This window comes from Mytilus californianus, unplaced genomic scaffold, assembly GCF_021869535.1.
Source record: "Mytilus californianus isolate M0D057914Y unplaced genomic scaffold, xbMytCali1.0.p SCAF_1, whole genome shotgun sequence".
NCBI classification, from domain to species: Eukaryota; Metazoa; Mollusca; class Bivalvia; order Mytilida; family Mytilidae; genus Mytilus; species Mytilus californianus.
The window spans coordinates 680358-704786 of record NW_026262581.1 but is presented as its reverse complement, the minus strand read 5'-3'; the positions used below and the strand labels follow the sequence as shown (position 1 = coordinate 704786).

General features: G+C 32.3%; 1 long non-coding RNA gene across 1 annotated transcript; it reads right to left on the bottom strand.

Annotated features, from left to right (window-relative positions):
- Nucleotides 1-3600: 3600 nt before the first annotated feature.
- LOC127726716 (uncharacterized) lies at nucleotides 3601-19413 on the bottom strand. The gene is made up of 4 exons (XR_007993677.1): nucleotides 18452-19413; nucleotides 15913-15990; nucleotides 12657-12873; nucleotides 3601-6309 (listed from the first exon to the last, which is right to left on the bottom strand). It is a non-coding gene; the product is annotated as an uncharacterized LOC127726716 (long non-coding RNA).
- Nucleotides 19414-24429: the final 5016 nt, after the last annotated feature.

Sequence of the window (24429 nt, the reverse complement as noted above, 5' to 3'; positions counted from 1 at the left end):
ACATGTACAACAAAATTATTTTAAGCATCAACCAAAACTGACCATATTTGCACTTCTTCACAATCTGTTAATTTATATAGGGTTAAAAAATTTGGAAATATTTTTGCCCTCCTTTTATTAAAAATATTGTCTCGCTACAAAATTTCAGTAATTTTGATACCTCAGGCTGACTCATATAACAAAATTATTTAACTCATCAACCAAAACTGACCATAATATTTTCACTTTATTATATAGATCTATATAGCCGCATAGTAAATCAGCAATATTTTGATGTCAGGGTGGATTGTATAATACAAATGACAGCAACATTGCAAAACAACATGTACAATGACAAACATTTGTCCCCATCAATCTAGATTGCCAACATGTCCTCTTTTTATTCAATATATTGTCTCGCAACAAAATTTCAGTAGTTTTGATACCTCAGGTTGACTCGTATAACAAAATTATTTTAACGCATCTACAAAAACTGACCATATTTGCACTTTATTATGTATATCTATAAAGCCACATAGTAAATCAGCAATATCTTGTTGTCAGGATGGATTGTATAACACAAATGACAGCAACAGTGCAATACAATGACAACAAAAATTTTTCCTGATCAATCTAGATAGCCAGCATGACCTCTTTTATTCAAAATATTGTCTCGCAAGAAAATTTCAGTAGTTTTGAAACCTCAGGCTGACTCGTATAACAAAATTATTTTAAAGCATCAACTAAAACTGACCATATTTGCACTTTATCATGTAAATCTATATAGCCGCATAGTAAATCAGCAATATTTTGATGTCAGAATGGATTGTATAATACAAATGACAGCAACATTGCAACACAATGACGACAAAAAATATACCCATCAATTTAGATAGCCAGCATGTCCTCTTGTTAATTAAAATATGGTCTCGCAACAATTTTTCAGTAATTTTGATACCTAAGGCTGACCAGTATAACAAAATTATTAAAAAACATCAACAAAAACTGACAATATTTGCACTTTATTATGTATATCTATATAGCCGCATAGTAAATCAGCAATATTTTGATGTCAGGATGGATTGTATAATACAAATGACAGCAACATTGCAATACAATGGCAACAAAAATTTGTCCCCATCAATCTAGATAGCCAGCATGTCCTCTTTTTATTCAAAATATTGTCTCGTAAGAAAATTTCAGTAGTTTTGATACTTCAGGCTAACTTGTATAACAAAATTATTTTAAAGCATCAACCAAAACTGACCATATTTGCACTTTTAATATTATGTATATCTATATAGCCACATAGTAAAGCAGCTATATTTTATTGTCAGAATGGATTGTATAATACAAATGACAGCAACATTGCAACACAATGACATCAAAAATTATCCCCATCAATTTAGATTGCCAGCATGTCCTCTTTTTATTCAAAATATTGTCTCGCAACAAAATTTCAGTAATTTTGATACCTAAGGCTGACTAGTATAACAAAATTATTTGAACGCATCAACAAAAACTGACCATATTTGCACATTATTATGTATATCTATATAGCCACATAGTAAATCAGCAATATTTTGATGTCAGGATGGATTGTATAATACAAATGACAGCAACATTGCAACACAATGACATCAAAAATTATCCCCATCAATTTAGATTGCCAGCATGTCCTCTTTTTATTCAAAATATTGTCTCGCAACAAAATTTCAGTAATTTTGATACCTAAGGCTGACTAGTATAACAAAATTATTTGAACGCATCAACAAAAACTGACCATATTTGCACATTATTATGTATATCTATATAGCCACATAGTAAATCAGCAATATTTTGATGTCAGGATGGATTGTATAATACAAATGACAGCAACATTGCAATACAATGACAACAAAAATGTATTCCCATCAATCTAGATAGCCAGGATGTCCTCTTTTTATTCAAAATATTGTCACGCAACAAAATTTCAGTAGTTTTGTTACCTCAGGCTGACTCGTATAACAAAATTATTTAAACAAATCAACCAAAACTGACCATATTTGCATTTTATTATGTAAATCTATATAGCCGCATAGTAAATCAGCAATATTTTGTTGTCAGAATGGATTGCATAATACAAATGACAGCAACATTGCAACACAATGACAACAAAAATTTGTCCCCATCAATCTAGATTGCCAGCATGTCCTCTTTTTATTCAAAATATTGTGTCGCAAGAAAATTTCAGTAGTTTTGATACCTCAGGCTGACTCATATAACAAAACTATTTTAAAGTATCAACCAAAACTGACCATATTTGCACTTTATTATGTAAATCTATATAGCCGCATAGTAAATCAGCAATATTTTGATGTCAGGATGGATTGTATAATACAAATGACAGTAACATTGCAATACAATGACAACAAAAATTTGTCCCCATCAATCTAGATAGCCAGCATGTCCTCTTTTTATTCAAAATATTGTCTCAAGAAAATTTCAGTAGTTTTGATACCTCAGGCTGACTTGTATAACAAAATTATTTTAAAGCATCAACCAAAACTGACCATATTTGCACTTTTAATATTATGTATATCTATATAGCCACATAGTAAAGCAGCTATATTTTATTGTCAGAATGGATTGTATAATACAAATGACAGCAATATTGCAACACAATGACAACAAAAATTATCCCCATCAATTTAGATTGCCAGCATGTCCTCTTTTTATTCAAAATATTGTCTCGCAACAAAATTTCAGTAATTTTAATACCTAAGGCTGACTAGTATAACAAAATTATTTAAACGCATCAACAAAAACTGACCATATTTGCACATTATTATGTATATCTATATAGCCACATAGTAAATCAGCAATATTTTGATGTCAGGATGGATTGTATAATACAAATGACAGCAACATTGCAATACAATGACAACAACAATTTGTTCCCATCAATCTAGATAGCCAGCATGTCCTCTTTTTATTCAAAATATTGTCTCGCAACAAAATTTCAGTAGTTTTGATGCCTCAGGCTGACTCGTATAACAAAATTATTTAAACAAATCAACCAAAACTGACCATATTTGCACTTTATTATGTAAATCTATATAGCCGCATAGTAAACAACAATATTTTGATGTCAGAATGGATTGCATTATACAAATTAAATGACAGCAACATTGCAACACAATGACAACAAAAATTTGTCCCCATCAATCGACATGTAGATAGCCAGCATGTCCTCTTTTTATTCAAAATATTGTCTTGCATGAAAATTTTAGTAGTTTTGATACCTCAGGCTGACTTGTATAACAAAATTATTTTAAAGCATCAGCCAAAACTGATCGTATTAGCACTTTATTATGTCATGTATGTAAATCTATATAGCCGCATAGTGAATCAGCATATAGCCGCAAAGTAAATCAGCAATATTTTGATGTGAGGATGGATTGTATAATACAAATGACAGCAACATTGCAATACAATGACAACAAAAATTTGTCCCCATCAATCTAGATAGCCAGCATGCCCTCTTTTTATTAAAAATATTGTCTCGCAAGAAAATTTCAGTAGTTTTGATACCTCAGGCTGACTCGTATAACAAAACTATTTTAAAGTATCAAACAAAACTGACCATATTTGCACTTTATTATGTAAATCTATATAGCGGCAGCCGCATAGTAAATCAGCAATATTTTGATGTCAGGATGGATTGTATAATACAAATGACAGCAACATTGCAATACAATGATAACAAAATCTTGTCCGCTTTAATTTAGAGTGCCAGCATTTCATCTCTGTATTCGTTATATAAAACTGCCACTAAAGTCAGTATCAGTATCTGTATTTCCCACTTCCATGACTTCTGAATATGGACGGGTACATCACAGATTCCTTTTGGGCTATTGTGTGATGGGTTGGTCTGCGCATAAATTAGTCGTGCTTGCTGAGGTGTGATGATTTAAACTCAGTAGTTCAGGATGGTTTGTATAATAAAACTATTCCACCTCATCATCCAACAGTGTGACTGACATGACAGATTTCATTTGTACTTTATAATGAAAAGTATGAGAAGTTCTCTTCTAGGAAAAGTATACTGTTAGTATATTATGTCGGTTGGTTGATTTTGTTGGTGGCTAAATATCAAGTGGCAAATATTTCATTCCGTTTCACATAAGTATATTTTTTCGGACGTTCAAGATATCATTTATAATCCGTAAAGACAAATCTAACGAAATTGACGAGATTGTTCATAATTATACAACACCTTATGTGCAATAACACTGTACAATTTTCCTTTGAACATTTTTTGGAAAACAGAATCGTAAATCCAAGGCAAACATAGGTGAATGACGATAAGATATTTATAAAGAGACTGTCAAAAGTGGGGAACGAAGCAACTTTAAAAATGATGTTGATAACCCGTGATATAAAAATACTGTTCCGATGCGTGGATAACCTTTCTATCCGCCTTCTAGTTTAAATAAAATCCTTTCTTTTATGATAACTGCATGTGATCACAAGTGTGTAATTTTAAAGCCATTGTTTAATGTAAATAAGAATATGAAAAAAAAAGATTTTTTAATATGTGTATATTAAATATATATGACATAGAGTCTAACGAGTAAAGTAATTTGCTTTACTGGGAAAAAAGAACAATAGGATTATTATTATTGTTTATGTTTACAATCCGAAAAATTAAAATAAAATGAACTTCGGTTTCAACCAATGAAATGTCGTACACTATTCATTCACACCATTCCCAATCGCACGTTACACAATCACACCATTCCTCATACACCATTACACCATTCCCCTTACACCATACACCATAGCACCATACACCTTCTACCATTGCACCATATGCCATACACCATTACACCATACACGTTATTTTGGGAAGTTTACACCATCCAAGGGCTGTAAGTCTAGGACAATAACACGTTATAATTGTAATGCGACCGATGCACTTCTCTGGATTGACGTTTATCCGGAACGCTCATACCTCAGTTTTTTCTAAGTAGTACTTAATTAATAAAATCTATCCCGATTACTAATTGTTTCATCTGAATAACGTCCCGCTTCTTTATATGGTGATTGAGATTTGTTGTTAGATAGTGATTATTTTTTATCGCATTAAGTAATTATATATCAGTTCAATAAACACGTACATGTACACCAGTAAATACAACACATATGTTTTGAAAATGACATGTAACATCATCTGGTATCGACTTTTTTTTTTATTGAAATACTAGGTTGTCGATAAAATTTAAAAGGAAATAAAAATTAAATTAAAAATCACATGTGATAGCTGACTGATTGTACTTTCGAAACCACAGATAATTCGAAAAGACATGTTAATGTATATCATGCTTTGGCTGGATTAATGTCAATATAGTGTATAAAATATACCCGAGCCCAGTTGATGTATCGTGTCAATATTTTCGAACCTTGTCAGATCGTGTTGATAAAAAGAAAAATGAAAATAAAAGGAGAATCAACTACAATAACAGCACATTTGGATGGCAATATCTATCACACGGAAAAGGTGAATCGGTGCCTTAAAACCTAATAAAGTTATTTATTCTTAAGGTATGCTATGTTATGTTCTTCTCATATATGTTATGATGGTATGATACTAAACCCCTAACGGGAAGGATTGTGCCTGATATTCATATGATGAAGACATAATCTTTCAATCAGTTTAATTGAAGTCTGGAGCTGGCATGTCAGTTAACTGCTAGTAGTCTGTTGTTATTTATGTATTATTGTCATTTTGTTTATTTTCTTTGGTTACATCTTCTGACATCAGACTCGGACTTCTCTTGAACTGAATTTTAATGTGCGTATTGTTATGCGTTTACTTTTCTACATTGGCTAGAGGTATAGGGGGAGGGTTGAGATCTCATAAACATGTTTAACCCCGCCGCATTTTTGCGCCTGTCTCAAGTCAGGAGCCTCTAGCCTTTGTTAGTCTTGTATTATTTTTAATTTTAGTTTCTTGTGTACAATTTGGAGTTTAGTATGGCGTTCATTATCACTGAACTAGTATATATATTTGTTTAGGGGCCAGCTGAAGGACGCCTCCGGGTGCGGGAATTTCTCGCTACATTGAAGACCTGTTGGTGACCTTCTGCTGTTGTCTGTTCTATGGTCGGGTTGTTGTCTCTTTGACACATTCCCCATTTCCATTCTCAATTTTATGTGTATAATTATTTTGCTAAACATAATTGATTACAAAGACGGGTACTGTACAGCACTCAAAACATCCTTTCTTTTAACAACAACCTTATAAATGTATAAGTGTTTACAACTATGATTATCTTCTTGAGACACCTGCAAGACAAATATTGATTCCGTTTTATTACATTGCTTAATATAGTTATAGTATAGTTTATATATGTATGTAAAAGTTAAGATAAAAGATCAGCTACTTCATTTATATGATTTTAAGTTTAAAGCAACTATATGCACAGGATTACAAACTCAATTCAAATTTATATTCTTGTACGTGTCTATAAATAAAACAATCTATTTTATTTTTAGAAATTTACCTGTGATAATATAAACGTCACAAAAAATACAGCACTTTGTGTGACGTTGATCCATTCATGTGACGCGCAGTTTCTATTTTGTTTGTGGTCTCCTGGTGTGCTGTCCGTTGTTCTTCTGCGGTTTACATGTTGTAATGTACTATTATGTACTATTATATTATTGTGTTTGTTTGTACTGTTTTCCTGTCACGTAGTGTTGTCATTTTAGTGGTATTTTTAACATTGCCATATAAGCGGGAGGTTTGGCTAGCCATAAAACGAGGTTCTATCCACCATTTTTTCTCAAAATGTTCTGTACCAAGTCAGGAATATGGCAGTTGTTATCAGATAGTATGTTTCTATGTATGTTGGCGTTTGCTTTTGTTGTAATTCAGTGTTTCTATTGTTCCGTTGTTTCCCTCTTAAAGTTGATGTGTTTCCCTCGGTTTTAGTTTGTTACTCGGATTTGTTTTTGCTTAAACGAATTATGACTATTGAACAGCGGTATACTACTGTTTTTTTTTTAACAAAACATATAAAGTATTTGTGGCGCGTAATTAATTATCTTTCTACAGTATATTTAAACTTAGTAACACCCAATGAAGTACGATGAAATTGATATAATCATGTATGATCTTGCACCGAACGAATGAAGGCTTGTCATTGACAAGATCATAAACTTTTCAAATCAACAAATGATTTTATCGTCTCAATTGGTACAGAGGGTGAATCGACTTCATTTCGAAAATGATGATGTTAACATTTAAATTGATTATTTAGCAATGTTTTTTAACTCATTTCTGTTTTTTATTAATTTTTATTGATTCTGTGAGCCTCAAATACTCTACGTTCACTCTTGTTTTTGCTTGAACTTTGGGCTGCGAGCGTCAAAAGTGAAAAAAAAGTAATATAAAGGGGCATTAGCTGTCAAATTCATGTTCACCGATTTGACTCAAACTCGTTTGTTGCTGTATATCATATTTGTTTTTCGTTCATTATTTTGTACATAAATCAGGTCGTTATTTTTCTCGTTTGAATTTTTTATCATTTGTCATTTCGGGGCCTTTTACAACTGACTATGCGGTTTTACTCATTGTTGAAGACCGTACAGTGACCTATAGTTGTTAATTTCTGTGTCATTTTGTCTCTTGTGGAATGTTGTATCATTGGCAATTATACCACATCTTTTTACTTTAATATAAAACGTATATCAAATTTATAAAAAAGTCTAAAACAAACAATTTACGATGCATGGACTCGATAATATGTATTAGCATTTCGTGTGTATTTCAGTCTAGACGCCATCTAATTAACCATCGAGGTTAGAAGACTGTTGACGGTCACATAACCCGATATAAACATAAATATAGATATTGATAGATAGCGAACACGTGTAATTGGTTTTTTTCTAGGTCTGTTTGATTTCATATTATAAGGTTAATCATCAATTTTACCTGTATAAGAATGAGTGTTTGTGGATCGAATCAGTCAACCAAATAGTTTACCCTTGTTTCACTTCAATGTTGACATTCTTTTTTTTTAATAGCTTTACAGGCCTTGTTTATACATAACCCATCTCTAGCTAAAGGGTTAAATTGAAGGTCACATGAATACGGATCCAATAAGGTCGAATTATTCCCTTGCAAGTGAATAATTCATCAGCGACGTTTCTTAACTTATTCAGACAAAATTCAACCAAACTGGCTGCTAAAAGCGAATAATTATTTCACTATTTCACCTTCATCAATGATTGAAAAAAAAATCATATTTTAATTTTTGTATATCTCGTAGCTAATGCCCCTTTAAAATGCAACGTTTCCTTATATAGTCAAACACTTCCAATAGGAAATTGATTCTTATAGAAAGATTTTAGGAACACATTTCACGTCATTTTTTATAAAATACTTTCAACCAATAATAATATATCAAGGACTCTTTATTTTTAATCTAGATACACTCAGAGAAATCTCATCTGAAGAAACTGAAATCTCAAACAGTTTTAAACCAATTCGTTGATTTTTTTCATCCGAGATTATCATGTTGATGACTTTACTTAATAATAATATCAAAAACACAAATATAGCTATCGGTTTAAAAATCGAGTTGATGGTTTATCTAACAAAGATCTGAAACCAGAAAAGAGCGGATTTTGGTCAATAAATTTGACAACTATACTGAACCATTTCCGGTCATGGCTTTTGCAGTTTTCAAAAAATCAATTCTTGCTCAAGTCAAAATGCTTATTCAAATTAATATTTCGATTGTTTATTTAATTTAAACGGTAAAATAAATAAAAGCTTGCTAACTTTTGATCGAGTAATAACATATGAATATCTATACATTTGGAAGAAATTTAACCCGTTCATCGATCAATGGATTAATTATGAACGGTTATTATACATGATATATGTCAAATGTAATAGTTATTAACATAGATCACCATATATATTTTCAAGATAAGCTTTTAATCTCAATATTGGACTTCTTAAATATACGCTTGGCGTACACAATTATAAGGCTGGTTCCTTTGATGAGTTTTTTGTATATCTATTCAGAAGTAAGTGACAGATATGATTAAACAAATTGATGAAGTATAGAAAAAAAGAAAAGAACTTGATCGAAGGCTAAAATTAGAATATACTTATTTTTTATTTTTAAATAGATATCAAAATCCTGTTCTTCCAGGTAAGACTCGTTCCAGGACCTACACACCAGATTAGATTTTCAACCAGTTTTTAACTGGAATGAAGATTATTCCAAGACCCTTTAGTTGTTAAATCAGTTTTTATCCGGAGTATGGAAGAACATGAAAATACATCAGGTTAAAAGAATTAAATTAAAGCGACAGTAGTTAACCTATGTTCAATTTAGAAGTGACAATTCAAGGCAAACAATTCGTTTCTTTTTTTAGTAGTCCCTCCTCATAACTCTGTTGGAGCAGTTGTTGTGTAAGAAGCACACCCCTAATAATTTAGCCCGTATGATGTGAGCATGTACGAGCGAAACGTATCAATTGAGATATATAAACGTCATACGATTGAGCAAAAGGTTTGTGATTGCTGAGAAATGAAGAAACGGCATTAGGGTGTCAAAATCACATGTCTTATATATCAAACAGATTATTAATTAAGAAATAAAAAAGAGTAAAACTTGTATTAACAACAATAATGATACGCATTCCCATCCCTTGTGTACCAAATTGACCGATACTGCTAAAAAATGCGTATGAATACCAATCGACAGCTCTGTTATCTATATTAGATGCATAAGAACGTCAGGAATGTATTGTAGTAAAGTCCAATCTGTATTTTGCTCTTCCTTAACTCCGTACTTTATTTGGCCTTATAACTTTTTTGATTCGAGCGTCGATGATCAGTCTTTTGTAGACGAAACGAGCGTCCGGCGTACAAAACTATAACCCTGGTATTCTTGAAATTTTGTTAAATGGCATACATTTATGACAAACCAGACCACAAAATGCAAGCGTTCATTTGACAATTTTCATTCACGAAAGTAAATTTAATTTCTATTGGTAGCTATTTTTGTTATACACATGAACGCGATATTGCAGGTTTCAATATATAGGCCTCGAACATTACTGAAGAGACAATCACGATTATATTGCGCATCTGGTGCAGTACAATTTGTACCGGTTCTGTTATAACTACGACTGGTTCGATATCTATGTTATTAAACTGTATGTCCCTGAGGGTACCACCAGTTTAGTAGCTTTTACTTCGGTCTTGGCATGACAATACGGATAACTTTTGATTGAAGTTTGCTGTTATCAAATTTGAGAAATCCTTTTGAATTAAGGTCTAAATCTCTCTCTTATGCAAAAATCTGATTACTAATCTAGATTTAACTATATCTCAGTTCTTGTTTGGTTTAATCAGGACTTTAACGTTTGTATTCTATTTTGAATTTCAAATATTTTGGCCTCTAGCATCACTGAAGAGACATTATTTATCGAATGTACAAAACAATAAAGAAAAAGCAAATATAATCAACAGCAACAAACAACAACCACTCAATTACAAGCTCCTGACTTAGGAAGTTGTGGGGTTAAACATGTTTACGAGCGTCAAAAATATTCCTTTGACCTTGGATAGTTCTCTCACATTGGTACTTTGTGTCTTTTCTTGAGTTAAGCACTTTTATAGCTTATTCCTATGTTACACTACGATAACAGGTAAAGGGGGAGGGTTGGGCGCCCGTAAACATGTTTAACCCCGATACAGTCCGTATGTGCCTGTCCCAAGTGAGGAGCCTGTCATTCAGGGGTTGTCATTTGTTGCTGTTGATGAAATTTGTTTTATGTTTATTGTTTAGTAAAGTTTGGATTTGTATTGTGCTGTTGCACCACTATTCATGATAAAGCGGGCCCCCGATAACATGTTTAACCCCGCCACATTCTGTATGGGCCTGTCCCAAGTAAGGAGCCTGTATTCAGTGGTTCTCGTGTGTTGCTGTATATCATATTTGTTTATCGTTTTATTGTTTTGTACATAAATCAAGCCTTTACTTAACTTTCTCGTTTGAATTGGTTATCATTTGTCATTTCTAGGCCTTTTAAAGCTTGTTATGCGATATAGGTTTTGATCAGTGTTGAAGGTCGTACGGTAACCTATAGCTTACCTCTATGTCATTTGGTGTCTGGTTTAGATTTGTCTCATTGGCAATCATACCAGAACATCTGATTTTTGTATTCAGCTTATTATGAAAATAAAATTAATACTGTATATTTTCTTAAATGAACATCCATTTGTAAATTGCTATTTTATATGATGACAATAAATCCTGAAATGCGCCTCTGACGCTCAAAATATTTGACGTCTTGTTTACATTTTTTAGCACAACACAGGAAGAATAATTTCAATTCTAATAAGGAAATCGAAAACTTTTGTATTGTAAAATTTTCACAATCATAATGCCTACCAATGTTGAAGTGAGCATCATAGACCATGACATCAAAGAATAATTTCAATTCCAATAAAGATCTTCTAAGCCGAGATCGAAACCGAGACACATATCGAAACCAAGGATGGTTGAGGGAGTTCGGATTATAATGTGTAAATGTCAGTGTTGTTTAGTTTTAATGAACTCTAAACAGATATTGTTTTCTGAAACTGACGATATCACATCGATTATAACATGAAACATCACTTCACATGAATCTAAAGATAAAAAGGAAGATGGTTCTTGCAGCTCTTACTGAATACACATATTCAATAATATACAGTTGAATACGTCAGTTTAACTTTATACTTTTTAATGATGTGCATTTAACATGAAGAATTTTTCTACGAAGGTTCAGTCCTACACATCGTTATATAGTTGGTGTAATATTGCGTATGATTTAAAAAGTTTTCGTTTCATCTACGTTTTCGAAACTTTTAAAGTCTCCTTGTTGACCAGTTTGCGTTGATCCTGATCCCAATTTAATAACGTAACCCATGAAGTATAATGTTCTAATTCTGAAATCTGAAAATCCGTGATCAACACAAATCTAACAAAGTCCACGATAAGACCCTAACAAGAAGAGTGAATGTAGAACATCCCATTAGACAAATTTTAAGTTAGCTATGTGCAGCACAGTCTTTTCGAAAACATGCCATATGGTAAATGTCTATAACATTTTTAGCCATATCTACATCTCAAATTGTATACTACTTTTACCATCGTATTCAGTAGAGGTGGAATTAATCTTCACTGTTTCAAATAATGATTCATATGAGTTGATTAGTCAAGTAATCATCGATATGATACTTTCATATGATTTAGAACAATATAAATGATAACACTGATTGGGTTCACACTTACATTAACAGAGGAGAATTTTAACCCACTCAACTGTCCTTGGTTTTTAATTTGGTTTCGTTATCGGTTTAGATTCGGTTTCGGAATTAAGTTAAGATGTCTTATGGAAAAATTCAAAATTTTTGTAATGTAAAATGTTGTGAAATAGTATGACTACTCATGTTAAAATGATTATAAAACGTGACTAGAAAGAATAAACCAAATCTGAAAGGAAAATTAAAAATGTGTGTACTTCGATAGAAAGGCAGCCATTTTCATAATCGAAACAAAAACGTTTTTGGAATCCATACATAGCACAATGAAAAAGTGTAAAAATAAATGTGGACTTACTTTTGGACGCATCTTTTTGTATTTCTTAGCATTTTGATGTAAAGCTAAATTCTCGTTTCTGACTATAACACTTAACACATATCATCTTGTTCTATAAGCAACAACATGTGCCCAAAGTTGCTATATCGTTTTGTTCAAAGCCACATTACTTCTTAAACACTCTGGTATATTTCTGGAAGCTTTGTTCCATATGGACTAGGCTGCGACAATTTTCCATCTGTTAACGAAATAAAGATTTCCTTTTCTGGTTTTTTATTTTACATATTGTACATAAACTCATCAAAAGTGCAAGGAATGAAATTGTGTACGCCAGATGCGCGTTTCCTCTACAAAAGACTCATCAGCGACGCTCGAATCAAAAAGGTTAAACAGGCCAACAACAGTACGAAGTTGAAGAGCATTGAGGACCCAAAATTCTTAAAAGTTTTGACAGCTAAGGTAATCTATTTCTGAGGTAGAAAATCCTTAGTACTTTAAAAAATTGATGCCCTTTTTCGGTCTAAGGCAAATACTTTGCAAATTGGAAAACTAATTAGCAGCCTAGTTCTTGTCAGTGAACCTTGTATGCGTTAACCGATATCAAAATCAAAGTAATCCTTGATAAATTTACAAGAAGAGTTGTTGAAGGATTGGAATATCCTGATATCAAATAACCATGTATAATACAATCTAAATAAAATTAGTTTGATATATTAGTGTTCAAGTTTCAATAAGTTAAAGCTGTGGGTTACATAGAAAATGATCATGAGAACGTTATGTGTCCATAATTATTTATAAACATTCATTTGGTTGCGTGAAAGCTTCTGTGGTAAAGCGCTTTGAACGAATAAAATGCATAAAGGGTAATTTTCATTTTCTTGCATTGTTTCGATACGCCGCTGGTATACTATTTAAGGGAAGCATCTCCTTAGTATACGTTGTAAGTGCATCGGTACCGATATGATTTATAACAAACCTTTCTTAAATTATTTGTTGATAAATTTAGAAATTATTGTGAAAAAAGGAAAACAACACGTTATAAATTTCATTCGTCCGCAGCGCTATTCTGGAGTTACCTTCTTCAGGAACGCCCAAAGCCGAATATTTGAAAGCCAAGGATCTATAAAAACCAAAACAGTTGATGATCTTTATGACCAAACAGGACCAAATCTAACATGAATAAGGTTGCAATTCCATCAAGAAAGTTGACAATAAGATGTATTTGGCTATCATTTTTCGGGTCGCGTTTTGGCCATATAACTCTCCACCAGTTTTGGATCTTTTACATCATTGAATTTCAAATATTGGGTTTTGATCGATCGTGATGAAGTTTAATACGGATAAAACGATTTGCACGCAAACAATTTCTAGAGTCTTATTTTCAAGTTTTTGGTGGGGTTCGTGTTGCTCAGTCTTTGGTTTTCTATGTTGTGTTTTGTGTACCTTTGTTTGTCTTTTGGTCTTTTTCTTTTTTAGCCATGTCGTTGTCAGTTTATTTTCAACTTATGAGTTTGAATGTCCCTTTGGTATCTTTCGCCTGTCTTTTAACACTTGTTCGGAACCACTGCTGGTTGACTATTCGTTCCCGAGGGTATCATCAGCTCAGACGTCAGTGCGACGGTAAAGATATGATTCGCTTCTCTTTTATAACAAACCTTATTTTAGATTTTCCGTTGATAAATTTAGAAATTATCATGAAACTAAGGTTCGACTCCCTCAGGGAATGTTGACCGTACATATATTTGGGTATAAATTTTTGGTTCCTTTTTGGTTATATAGCTCTTTACAAGTTTCGGGTCTTTTACATCCTTAAAACGTTGACGTTGAGCGTTCCTGATGAAGGTCAATCCAGAAAATCGTTCCGGAAGCATACAATTTGAAGTGTTATTTTTTGGTTTGTAGCACTGAATTGATACCGCTACAGTTAAACTACAATTCCCCAAAACGACCATCTGCTCAATAGTCAGTGATACGATTCTGACATGATTTATAACAAACCATTCGAAAATTCCCGTTGATTTTGTTAGAAATTATATTGAAACGTAAGTTCCAACTTCCCCAGGCAAAGTAACACTTAGCTATTAGGCTATTATTTCTAGGTTGCGTTTTGATTACATAGCTCTTCATAAGTTTGAGTCCCACATTCCTCACCATTAAATATTTGACGTTGACGGTTCTTTATGACTTCAATCCAGAAAAAGCGATTTTGAAGCATTTAATTTCCAAATTGTTCTTTTCATTTTCAAGCAGTGGGTCGAAAACGTTACTGGTAGACTTTATTTCCCCAAGTGTTTCATCAACTCAGTAGTCAGTGCTTCGGTATTGATATGATTTATCACAAACCCTTATTAAATTTTCCGTTGAAAAAGTTAAAAATTATTATCAAACTAAGGTAAAAACTCCTTTAGGCAAAGTTGACTTTAGATGGATTTGGCTACTAGTAACATTTTCATGTCCTTTCTGATTATATAAATAATTACTAGCTTTGGTATAATACATGCTTGACTTTAAAAGTTTAAAACTTGAGAATCCCTAATAAAGGTTTATCCAGAAAAGCACTTCTAAAAAGATATGTTTAAAATCAACCTTTCATGCATACTGTAAATTCAAAAATTATTGCGAGATTTTTATTATTGCGAATAATGCGACTGGTTGAATATCACAATAACAAAAATTCGCATTCTGATAATCAGTACATATACATATACATGTATACAGCTTTTCCAGAAATCGCAATAATTGATCTTGCATTTTTTGTCCATTGTTCATAAATTGCAATGATAAATGTACGCAATAATTTCTGAATTTACAGTATATGATAAACTCAAATTAAAATTTTTAAGACATTTCCTCCATACTTTAATATATTAGAGCACCATGAACACGTATCAGTGATAAAGAAATTCTCTATTTCTAAATAAAAACAATTATGTCATCTGTCTGGAGATTTGACTAAATATATCTTCTAGGTTTTGTAATGTTCTTGAATATTTGTTTTTGTGTATGATCACCAGTTAAAGAGATATAGTGAAGTGTAAAGTCGAATACATAATCATATAGCTATATAGTAAAGAACCAACAGCACACATGCACAGGATGAATAGAAATAAATGACTTCCATTAATGAATATGTAATTTAATGTAATGATATAATTCGTAGATAAAAAAAGACAACGATTGAATCAACAACAATATTAGGTTCATTTTTTTTTTAACGAAGATGAAAATCCATAAAAGTAATTAAGAGACGTGAATAAAGTCATACATTATACAAAACCTTAATATCTTTGTATGGCATTTCTTTAAACATCGATTCATCGTACAAGGACAGTCTTACCAAAAACAGTTCTTGGCTCTGATTGAGAAAATAAAATATAAATATGAATATACAGTAGGCTGCAATGTTTTATTATTAAAAAAATCTACAAGTAAAAGAATATAATTTAAATTTCATTTCACATTTCATTTCATTTATCCCAGTGAACTTGAAATTAAGGATACTACTGATACTAGATGGACTGCTTCATACCTTGATCTTTTCCTCAATATTGACACAGATGGACGACTTCAGACTAAAATCTATGACAAACGGAATGATTTTAACTTCCCAATTATCAATTTGCCATTTCTCAGTAGTAACATACCCTCTGCCCCATCGTATGGTGTTTACATAATTCAAATGATACGTTATGCTCGTGCATGTTCACGCTATACGGACTTCATGTACAGGAGTTTGCTCCTAAGGCAGAAACTGCTCCAACAGAGTTATGAGGAGGGAAGATTAAAAATGACACTCCGTAAATTTTATGGACACCATCACGAATTTGTTGATCTATACGATGTGTCTGTGTCTAAACTAAATAACGACATTTTTACCACGTCTTAGATTGTGGTTTACCACCTACATCGTCTGGTCTGCTTAGTTCCAAACGTGACCTATTCCCGAATATGACTGTTATGCCGGGTGTGAATTCGCATTGCTATACGACGTGTCTTGGTATTTATACATTTGTATATCCAACATTCATGTATTTAGTTTTGATGCCTCTTTCGTAAGTCCGGTTGGATATTTTGTTATGTTTTATGTTAGCTGTTGGAGACGACGTGGTTTGGTATTTACATATCCCACTTTCGGGCATTTTGCTGTTGTTACTTTCTTATACGTGTGGGTCCGTTCGGTCAATTTGTGCTGAGTTGTTGTCTGTTTATTTCGATTGTGGTTTGAATTCTGTATTTTCGGTACATTTCACATATGTCTTATTTGTCAGAATAGTCGAGTTATTCGTGGTTTGTCTACAGGGTTTTTGTTTTATGTTGTTTGTTTTCGTGTGTGTTTACTGTTTGGTCTTACATGATCTTGCCTTATATTACAGTTATTTTATTTCTATTTGTATTCTCTATTTGAATGTAAAAGTTAAGATAAAAAATCAGCTACTTCATTTATATGGTTTTAAGTTTAAAACAGCTATATGCACAGGCTTTTTTTGTTTATACACAGTTTTGATTTAGAAGAAAAACCAACATGGTTAGAAAATACAAATAAAAACACTATTACAAACACAATTTCATTTTAATATTCTTTGTCATGGTTAAAAAATACTTAAAATAACACCATTACAAACTCAATCCCAATTCATATGCTTGTACGTGTCTTAAAATTAAACAAATCTATTTTATTTCTAAAAATTTACATGTGATACTATAAACGTCACAAAAAATACATCACGTTTTGTGACGTTGATCCATGCATGTGACGCGCAGTTTATATTTCGTTTGTGGTGTCCTGGTATGCTGTTGTGAATTCATGGGAGGCGTCCGTTGTTATTCTGCGGTTTAAATGTTGTTATGTACTATTAAAATTATTTATTTATGTTTTTCTCTGTGCTGAGTATTCTTGCTTTTGTTTGTACTGTATTCCTGTCACGTAGTGTTGTCATTTTAGCTGTATTTTTCTTATTGCCATATAAGCGGGATTTTTGGCTAGCCACAAAACCAGGTTCAACCCACCAGTTTTCTTAAAATGTCCTGTACAGTCAGGAATATGGCAGTTGTTATAACACAGTCCGTTTCTATGCATGTTTGCGTTTGCTTTTGTTGTAGTTCAGTGTTTCTGTTGTTCCGTTGTTTTCCTCTTATAGCTGATATTTTTCCCTTTGCTTTACTTTGTTACCCGGATTTGTTTTTGCTTAATCGAATTCTGACTATTCAACATCGGTATACTACTGTTGCCTTTATTTATTTAATACTCTATTTGATCTCCAAAATATAAATAAAATACACGATTAGTGAATGTCTTGAGACACCAACTTAGTGTCAAGATATTTCTTGCATGTCTCAAGAAATACATAATGTTTATAAGGCTAAGTATTTAGAAAATATTTCGTGTTTCACAATAAATAAAATTGAAGATTTAAAAAATCAATAGTTTGTTAAAGATTTTGTTAAATACTATGATTGTATACACAAATAGTAGTAGACAGGCAAATATGATAAGTTAATGTCTTCAGACATTACAAAATATATTTACCTCGTTTTCAAACATTTTGACGAACATTTATTTTAGGAGATAATACACATCCAGAGGACAACTTGGTAAAGTGTAAGTATTTTATAGGATAATAAAAAAAATAACATGTCACAGGTAAAGCCTCATAATTTATCACTGTACAGTTTTTCAAAAGGCAATTTTACGTGCAAATACAAATGTGTTAATACACACAATTCATGGTCTTAGTAAGATAATAATTCATGCATTGTAATTGTTTTTGCACAAGGCCAATCTCAATATCAGTCATATGAGTATGTGTTATGCTTACCATATTAGTATCCTCGTATACCTTCGACTCTGTTGATGACACACTATGGCTTAATCTTTTTCAAACTCATTGAAAAACCAGTGTAATCTATTCATGAAATCAATGACCACCAATTTACTTCCTATATGATATCCTCAGGTAACTAACTATCTTTACAATCAATTCAACTGAACATCGGAAGACATTTATTGTATTGTTATTGTATGTCGCAAGAAATTTACATAGTTCATGATTATTTTGAAATCAACCATGCGCAAAAAATCAATATAAAAACTTTAACGTCTTAAGACATTTCGGTCATGTCTCAAGCATGAACAGTATTATGTGAGCTTAATTAATTCCTAAAGGATTCTGTTATTTCAAAATGAATAGAATAATGCCATCTGTTTGCAGATACAATGAAATATATTTGGAACGTTTGAAAGTTCGGTTGAACATTGATTTTTGTACATGAACTCAAGTTAACGAGGTTAAGAGTGTATAGAAGAATGCATAATGAAAAGGATTTAACAGCACACATGTACCGACTGATTAATATAGATGTCTGAAGCAATCATTGATATGTAAAACGTTTTTAGTGCTATGATAGAACTGAAAGATGATTGGCGATACATGTTTGAACAATAACACCATATTCATTTCTTATGGAAGATGAAAACTTTTAAAAGCAATGCAATCACGTGAAAAGTAAAATAACAAAAATACCGAACTCCAAGGAAAATTCAAAACGGAAAGTCCCTCATCAAATGGCAAAATCAAAAGCTCAAACACATCAAACGAATGGAAAACAACTGTCATATTCCTGACTTGGAACAGGCATTTCCTTATGTCGAAAATGATGGATTAAACCTGGTTTTACATCCAGCTAAACCTCTCATTTGTATGACAGTCGCATAAAATTCCATTATATTGACAACAATGTGTGAACAAAATAAACAGACATAAAAGGTAAAAATGTCAAAAGTAGGGGTACAGCAGTGAACCTTTGTGTTGTAATCTTAATCACTATACAAACAAACAAACATGTCAACAAAGAAAACAAAATGGCAGATAGACAAAGCACATAAGCAAAAATGAAAGACAAGAATACAAAAATTGACCATCCATTTCATCATCTAAAATAACAAACGTTAAGAACAAGCATGTTCACCTTTTATTTATTTACATTTCTTCTTACAACATCAATTCGCCCTGCAAGGTCACATGTAAAAACCCAATTATTGGCTCTGAGTGATAAACTAAGTACATATGAATATACATTGAGGCTACAAACTTTATCATTTACAAAATCAAAACAATTAACAGAATGAGGTACAAAGATAGTAAGTTGATGTCTTCATATATTACACAATACGTTTGCCATGGTTTGAAACATTTGATCAAAAACTATTTTAGAAGATAATGAAAACCGATAAAACAAATGAAGTGAGATATTTGTAAATTACAGGATGTTAAAAAAAAGTCAACAGTACACAGATAAAACATTATAGTGTATTATTTTATGGTTTTAAAACTGATATTACACTTGCAAGAATATATATTTGAAAACATTCATTTCATAATTCTGAGTGATGATAATTCACATATATTTTAAGAAAAAATAAATATTTGTGTTGGCATAAGGACAATCTCGAAATAAGTCATATGGGTATCGTCGTATGTCTTCATTTTTAAAGACGTCAAACTGCTTTTTTGTGACTTAAAATTGTCAACTCATTCAAGAACCAGTTACATCTGTTTTTGAAATCAATAACCGCCGATACAATTCCAATGATGTGATAATGATAATACCCTCATTTAAATATCTTTGCAGTTCAACTCAATATCTTAAGACATATATTGTATATCTCCAAACATATTGGCAACGACATGGCAAAAAAACGAAAATGACAAAAAGACAAACAAGACTATACAAAACACAACATAAAAAAGTTAAGACTAAGCTACACGAAACACAAAAAAAAACCGTGGACAATCCCTGGTGCTCCGGAAGGGTAAACAGATCCTGATCCACATGTGGTACCCGTTGTGATGCTCATGTAAGAAAAAACTCATCCCATTTGATGCACACATGACGGGATTGTGGGTTACGACAGTATATTTGTTGTCATCCGTGAAACATCTATTTCATAATAGTAAACCAACTCGTTATAGCATCCGTAAAATTGTCGAAGAGATGATTTCATTTTCATCACTCAGAACCCTTTGTTTAATTTCATTGTACGCAGCAAAAGAGAGACGAAATATAACTGAGCAACCCTATATCAAGGATTACATGATAGAATGTACAATCTATGGAAAATGACATCGCTTTAGTCACATTTAAGTCTGGAATTATTTTTAGAAGGAGAAATTATCTCAATAGTGTTCTGTTAAACCATGGTGTTTGCGGTGTTCTGAAAAATGCACATGTGTATGACTTTGATTCCAGTATAACAAAACAAAACATTTAGTGCGTTTGCGCTGTATAGCAATAAAACAAACATTTGCTATTCATTTATACACATTTTGTCTCTATTTCGGAAATTTATCACATCAATCATATCTTAAGAAAGTAGATCCGAAAGATATATAGACTAGAAAGATGTTTAGCTTTTGACTATTTAGGGTAGTTATTGATATAATGCTGCTGTGAAAACTTTTATGTATGAATGTTTGTGTAAATGTGGCCAAATGTGACAATATATTTAGCAGTGTTACTTTATTACAATCATCTGTTGATAAGAGAGGCGGAAGATACCAAAGGGATATTCAAACTCATAAGTTAATGACCGTGACAAACTAAAAACTCCATGAACAAAAACGAAAAACGACCAGAACACAAACATCAGTATACAAAACAACATAAAAAAACAAAAAACTGAGGTACATGAACCCCACCAAAAATCTAAAGTGATCTCAGGTGCTCCAGATGGCTAAAAAGATCTTGCTCTACGCGTGCACCAAAAATCTAAAGTGATCTCAGGTGATCCAGATGGCTAAACAGATCTTGCTCTACGCATGGAACACGTCGTGCTGCTTATATAAGTAATAAACTTTGTTATAAGTCTAATTCGGTAATGTCATAGTCGAAGAAAAGAGGACAGGATTGTGGTTACGATAATTGGGACTTATCCGTTGTAATCTGAGAAACAGATATTCCATAACTGTCAAACTAACTCTTGATGTCGTTTGTCAAAATTTTCCAAGCAATGACAAGCAATGACTTCAACTTGAAACCTTTGGCTCAATAGCTTGCTTGTAAGCAGCAACGCCCTTTAAAGGAATATTGATAGAAAATTCATGCTCTGGAATATCGTATTAATTGGGAGCTATATACACCATATGTCGGCTATGATTGAATGTTGCTATATAGAAATGAAAATTTCACAAAAAGGAAATTGCAATCATCTCGTTTGTTGTAAAGTTTTGATCTCCATCGACCCTCACTGTCAGTTTCTAGATGGAAGTCAAGATATGAGGCAGCCTTAACAGTATTTGTTGTATCCTTCGATGATATAGATGCGTTCAACATATGTAACACATATGTTGTCAATTGAGAAATCAAGCATCTTTATGATAACAGTTTTAGAGTATTATTTTGTTATCATAGCATTGATTTGCTATTTTTTGAAATCTCAACCGGCATTAAAAAAATCAGTAATTTTGATATCCCAAGATGGTTTTTGTAACCAAATTGTTTGCCCGTTTCAATTCGACCAGATTATATTCTACTCTGCTTAAGAATAATATGCCGGTATAATAAATCAGAAAATTGGGTAACTCATGATGAATTTTAAGTTGACAGCAATATTGGTACAGGTTGACTAAACATTTTGTCAGTTTTATAATACATAGTGCCAACATTTTTTCCTTTCATTAAAAAACTGAATTGACACAAAAAATCAGTAATTTTGATATTTCAGGATTGTTTGTTTAACAAAAAAAGTGTGCCCGCATCAATTTATACGGGCCATATTTGAACACTATAATTAACAGTATATGCTGGTACCATACATCAGAAAAGTTAGTAACTATGAATAAATTGTATAATATAATTTAGAAATGATTCATGGCAGCCGTAGATATGTTTTCATTTAACCATATTTGGGCATTTATATTCGATTGTTTTTCCCGAGCGAAAGCGTTTCGTTTTATGAAATTTTGCACCGAAATGATAACTGAAATGGACTGACTTGTTTATTTTGCATAAGAAAAGAGATAAAGGTATTGCATTTAAAGCCTGGTCTGCGTAACACGTGGGTGTAACTTTCGCCAATTTCGTTAACATGATAGTAAAAATAAGGTGGGCGTAACGCGGAACAGCCAATTTTATGTATTAATGCGTTTGCGCTAATAGTAGATATTCTGTGATTATATATATACGTTGACGATTTATAGGTCGCCTTTTAAGATTGACAGCAATATTGGTACACAATGCCTACAACATTTTGACAGCTTTAATTTAGCGTGCCAACATTTCTTTTTTCATTCAAAATACTGAACCATCCTAAAAAGCATTAGTTTTGATATCCTTTGACGGTTTTTATTACAAAAATGCTAACCCGCATCAATCACCACTGGCCATATTCGTACTTTATAATGAATAGTATATGTCGGCATTATAAACCAGTTACTCTGGTATCTGAGGATTATTGTATAACATAAATCACACAGCAATATGACCACACAGTGACTACAAAACTTTGTCAGCTATAATCTAGAGTGCCAATATTTTCTGTTTTTATTCCGAAATTTATGGGCTGATGATACCCAAGGAGAGAGAAAAGTCCACCAGCAGAGGTATCAACCCAGTGGTAGTAATAACATAAACGGTACCAATTTCAATGCACTATATGCGCATTTCGACAATTAATGTCTTTTCAGTGATGCTCGAGGCCAAAATATTTGAATATCCAAAATCACACAAAATTGAAAATCGAACAGTTACAAAACCTCAAATTTTTATTTTAGGAGTCTTAAATACAGATATTCATTTTCAAATTATACGGTGCTTCTAATAACACAATGGGTTATTTGTTTTAGTAACATTGCGAAACATCAATAGGAGCGATAACGTCATTCATTACTCGAAGTACAAAATTTGTGCTCGGAACACAAAATCCAGTATTATGTTTATTTGATTTCCCAGTCTGAGTACGATAATCGTGCTCGAAAGTTTAATGACCGCAAGGCCTAAAATTATTAGGCAATGACGTCAAGTATAAGTGTAGCAACACCACGCGTTCATGAACATCCGCGTCAATGTATCAATGAAATGCACTCGACTTGAATGCATTCATACAACCAAACGACTATAACAAAGTTTTGTACGCGAAAAATATTTTTTTCCTATCTAAACTAAAAAATAAGCATATTGTTAAGAAAAATTTCGATTAGAAAAGAATAAGGTCATTTGATTTTTTGATACCAACTTTACCAGAAAGAATATCAAACGAGCCAAATGAAGTCAGTATCATATACTTGTACCAAAGATATATTGTATCATCATTGTCTTAAAAAAAAAGACAAAAGATACCAAAGGGATATTCAAACTCACAAGTCGAATACAAACTGACAATGCCATGGTAAAAACTAAAAAAAACGACAAACAGTACACAAAACACAACAAAGTAATTTAAAGACTGAGCAACACGACTCCCATCGAAAACTGGGTGTGATCTCAGGTGTTCCGGAAGGGTAAGCATATCTTGCTTCACATATGTCACCCGTCGTGTTGCTCATATACGATCAATTTCGGTGATAGGTCTAATTCGGTAGGTCGCATTCGAGGTAAAGAGGACTGGATTGTGGTTAAACATTAAACATATTGAAAGCAAATGTTTACTCACCATAATTCTGATATGACATACGACTCCTTTTTGAAAAAAAAAATGAAATTCTACTTTCAATGAATGAATTACACACTTCCAAAAAACTGACAAATAATATTGAACAAGTAGCACGTGGCAATGTAATAGTAATACGGTAACCAAATG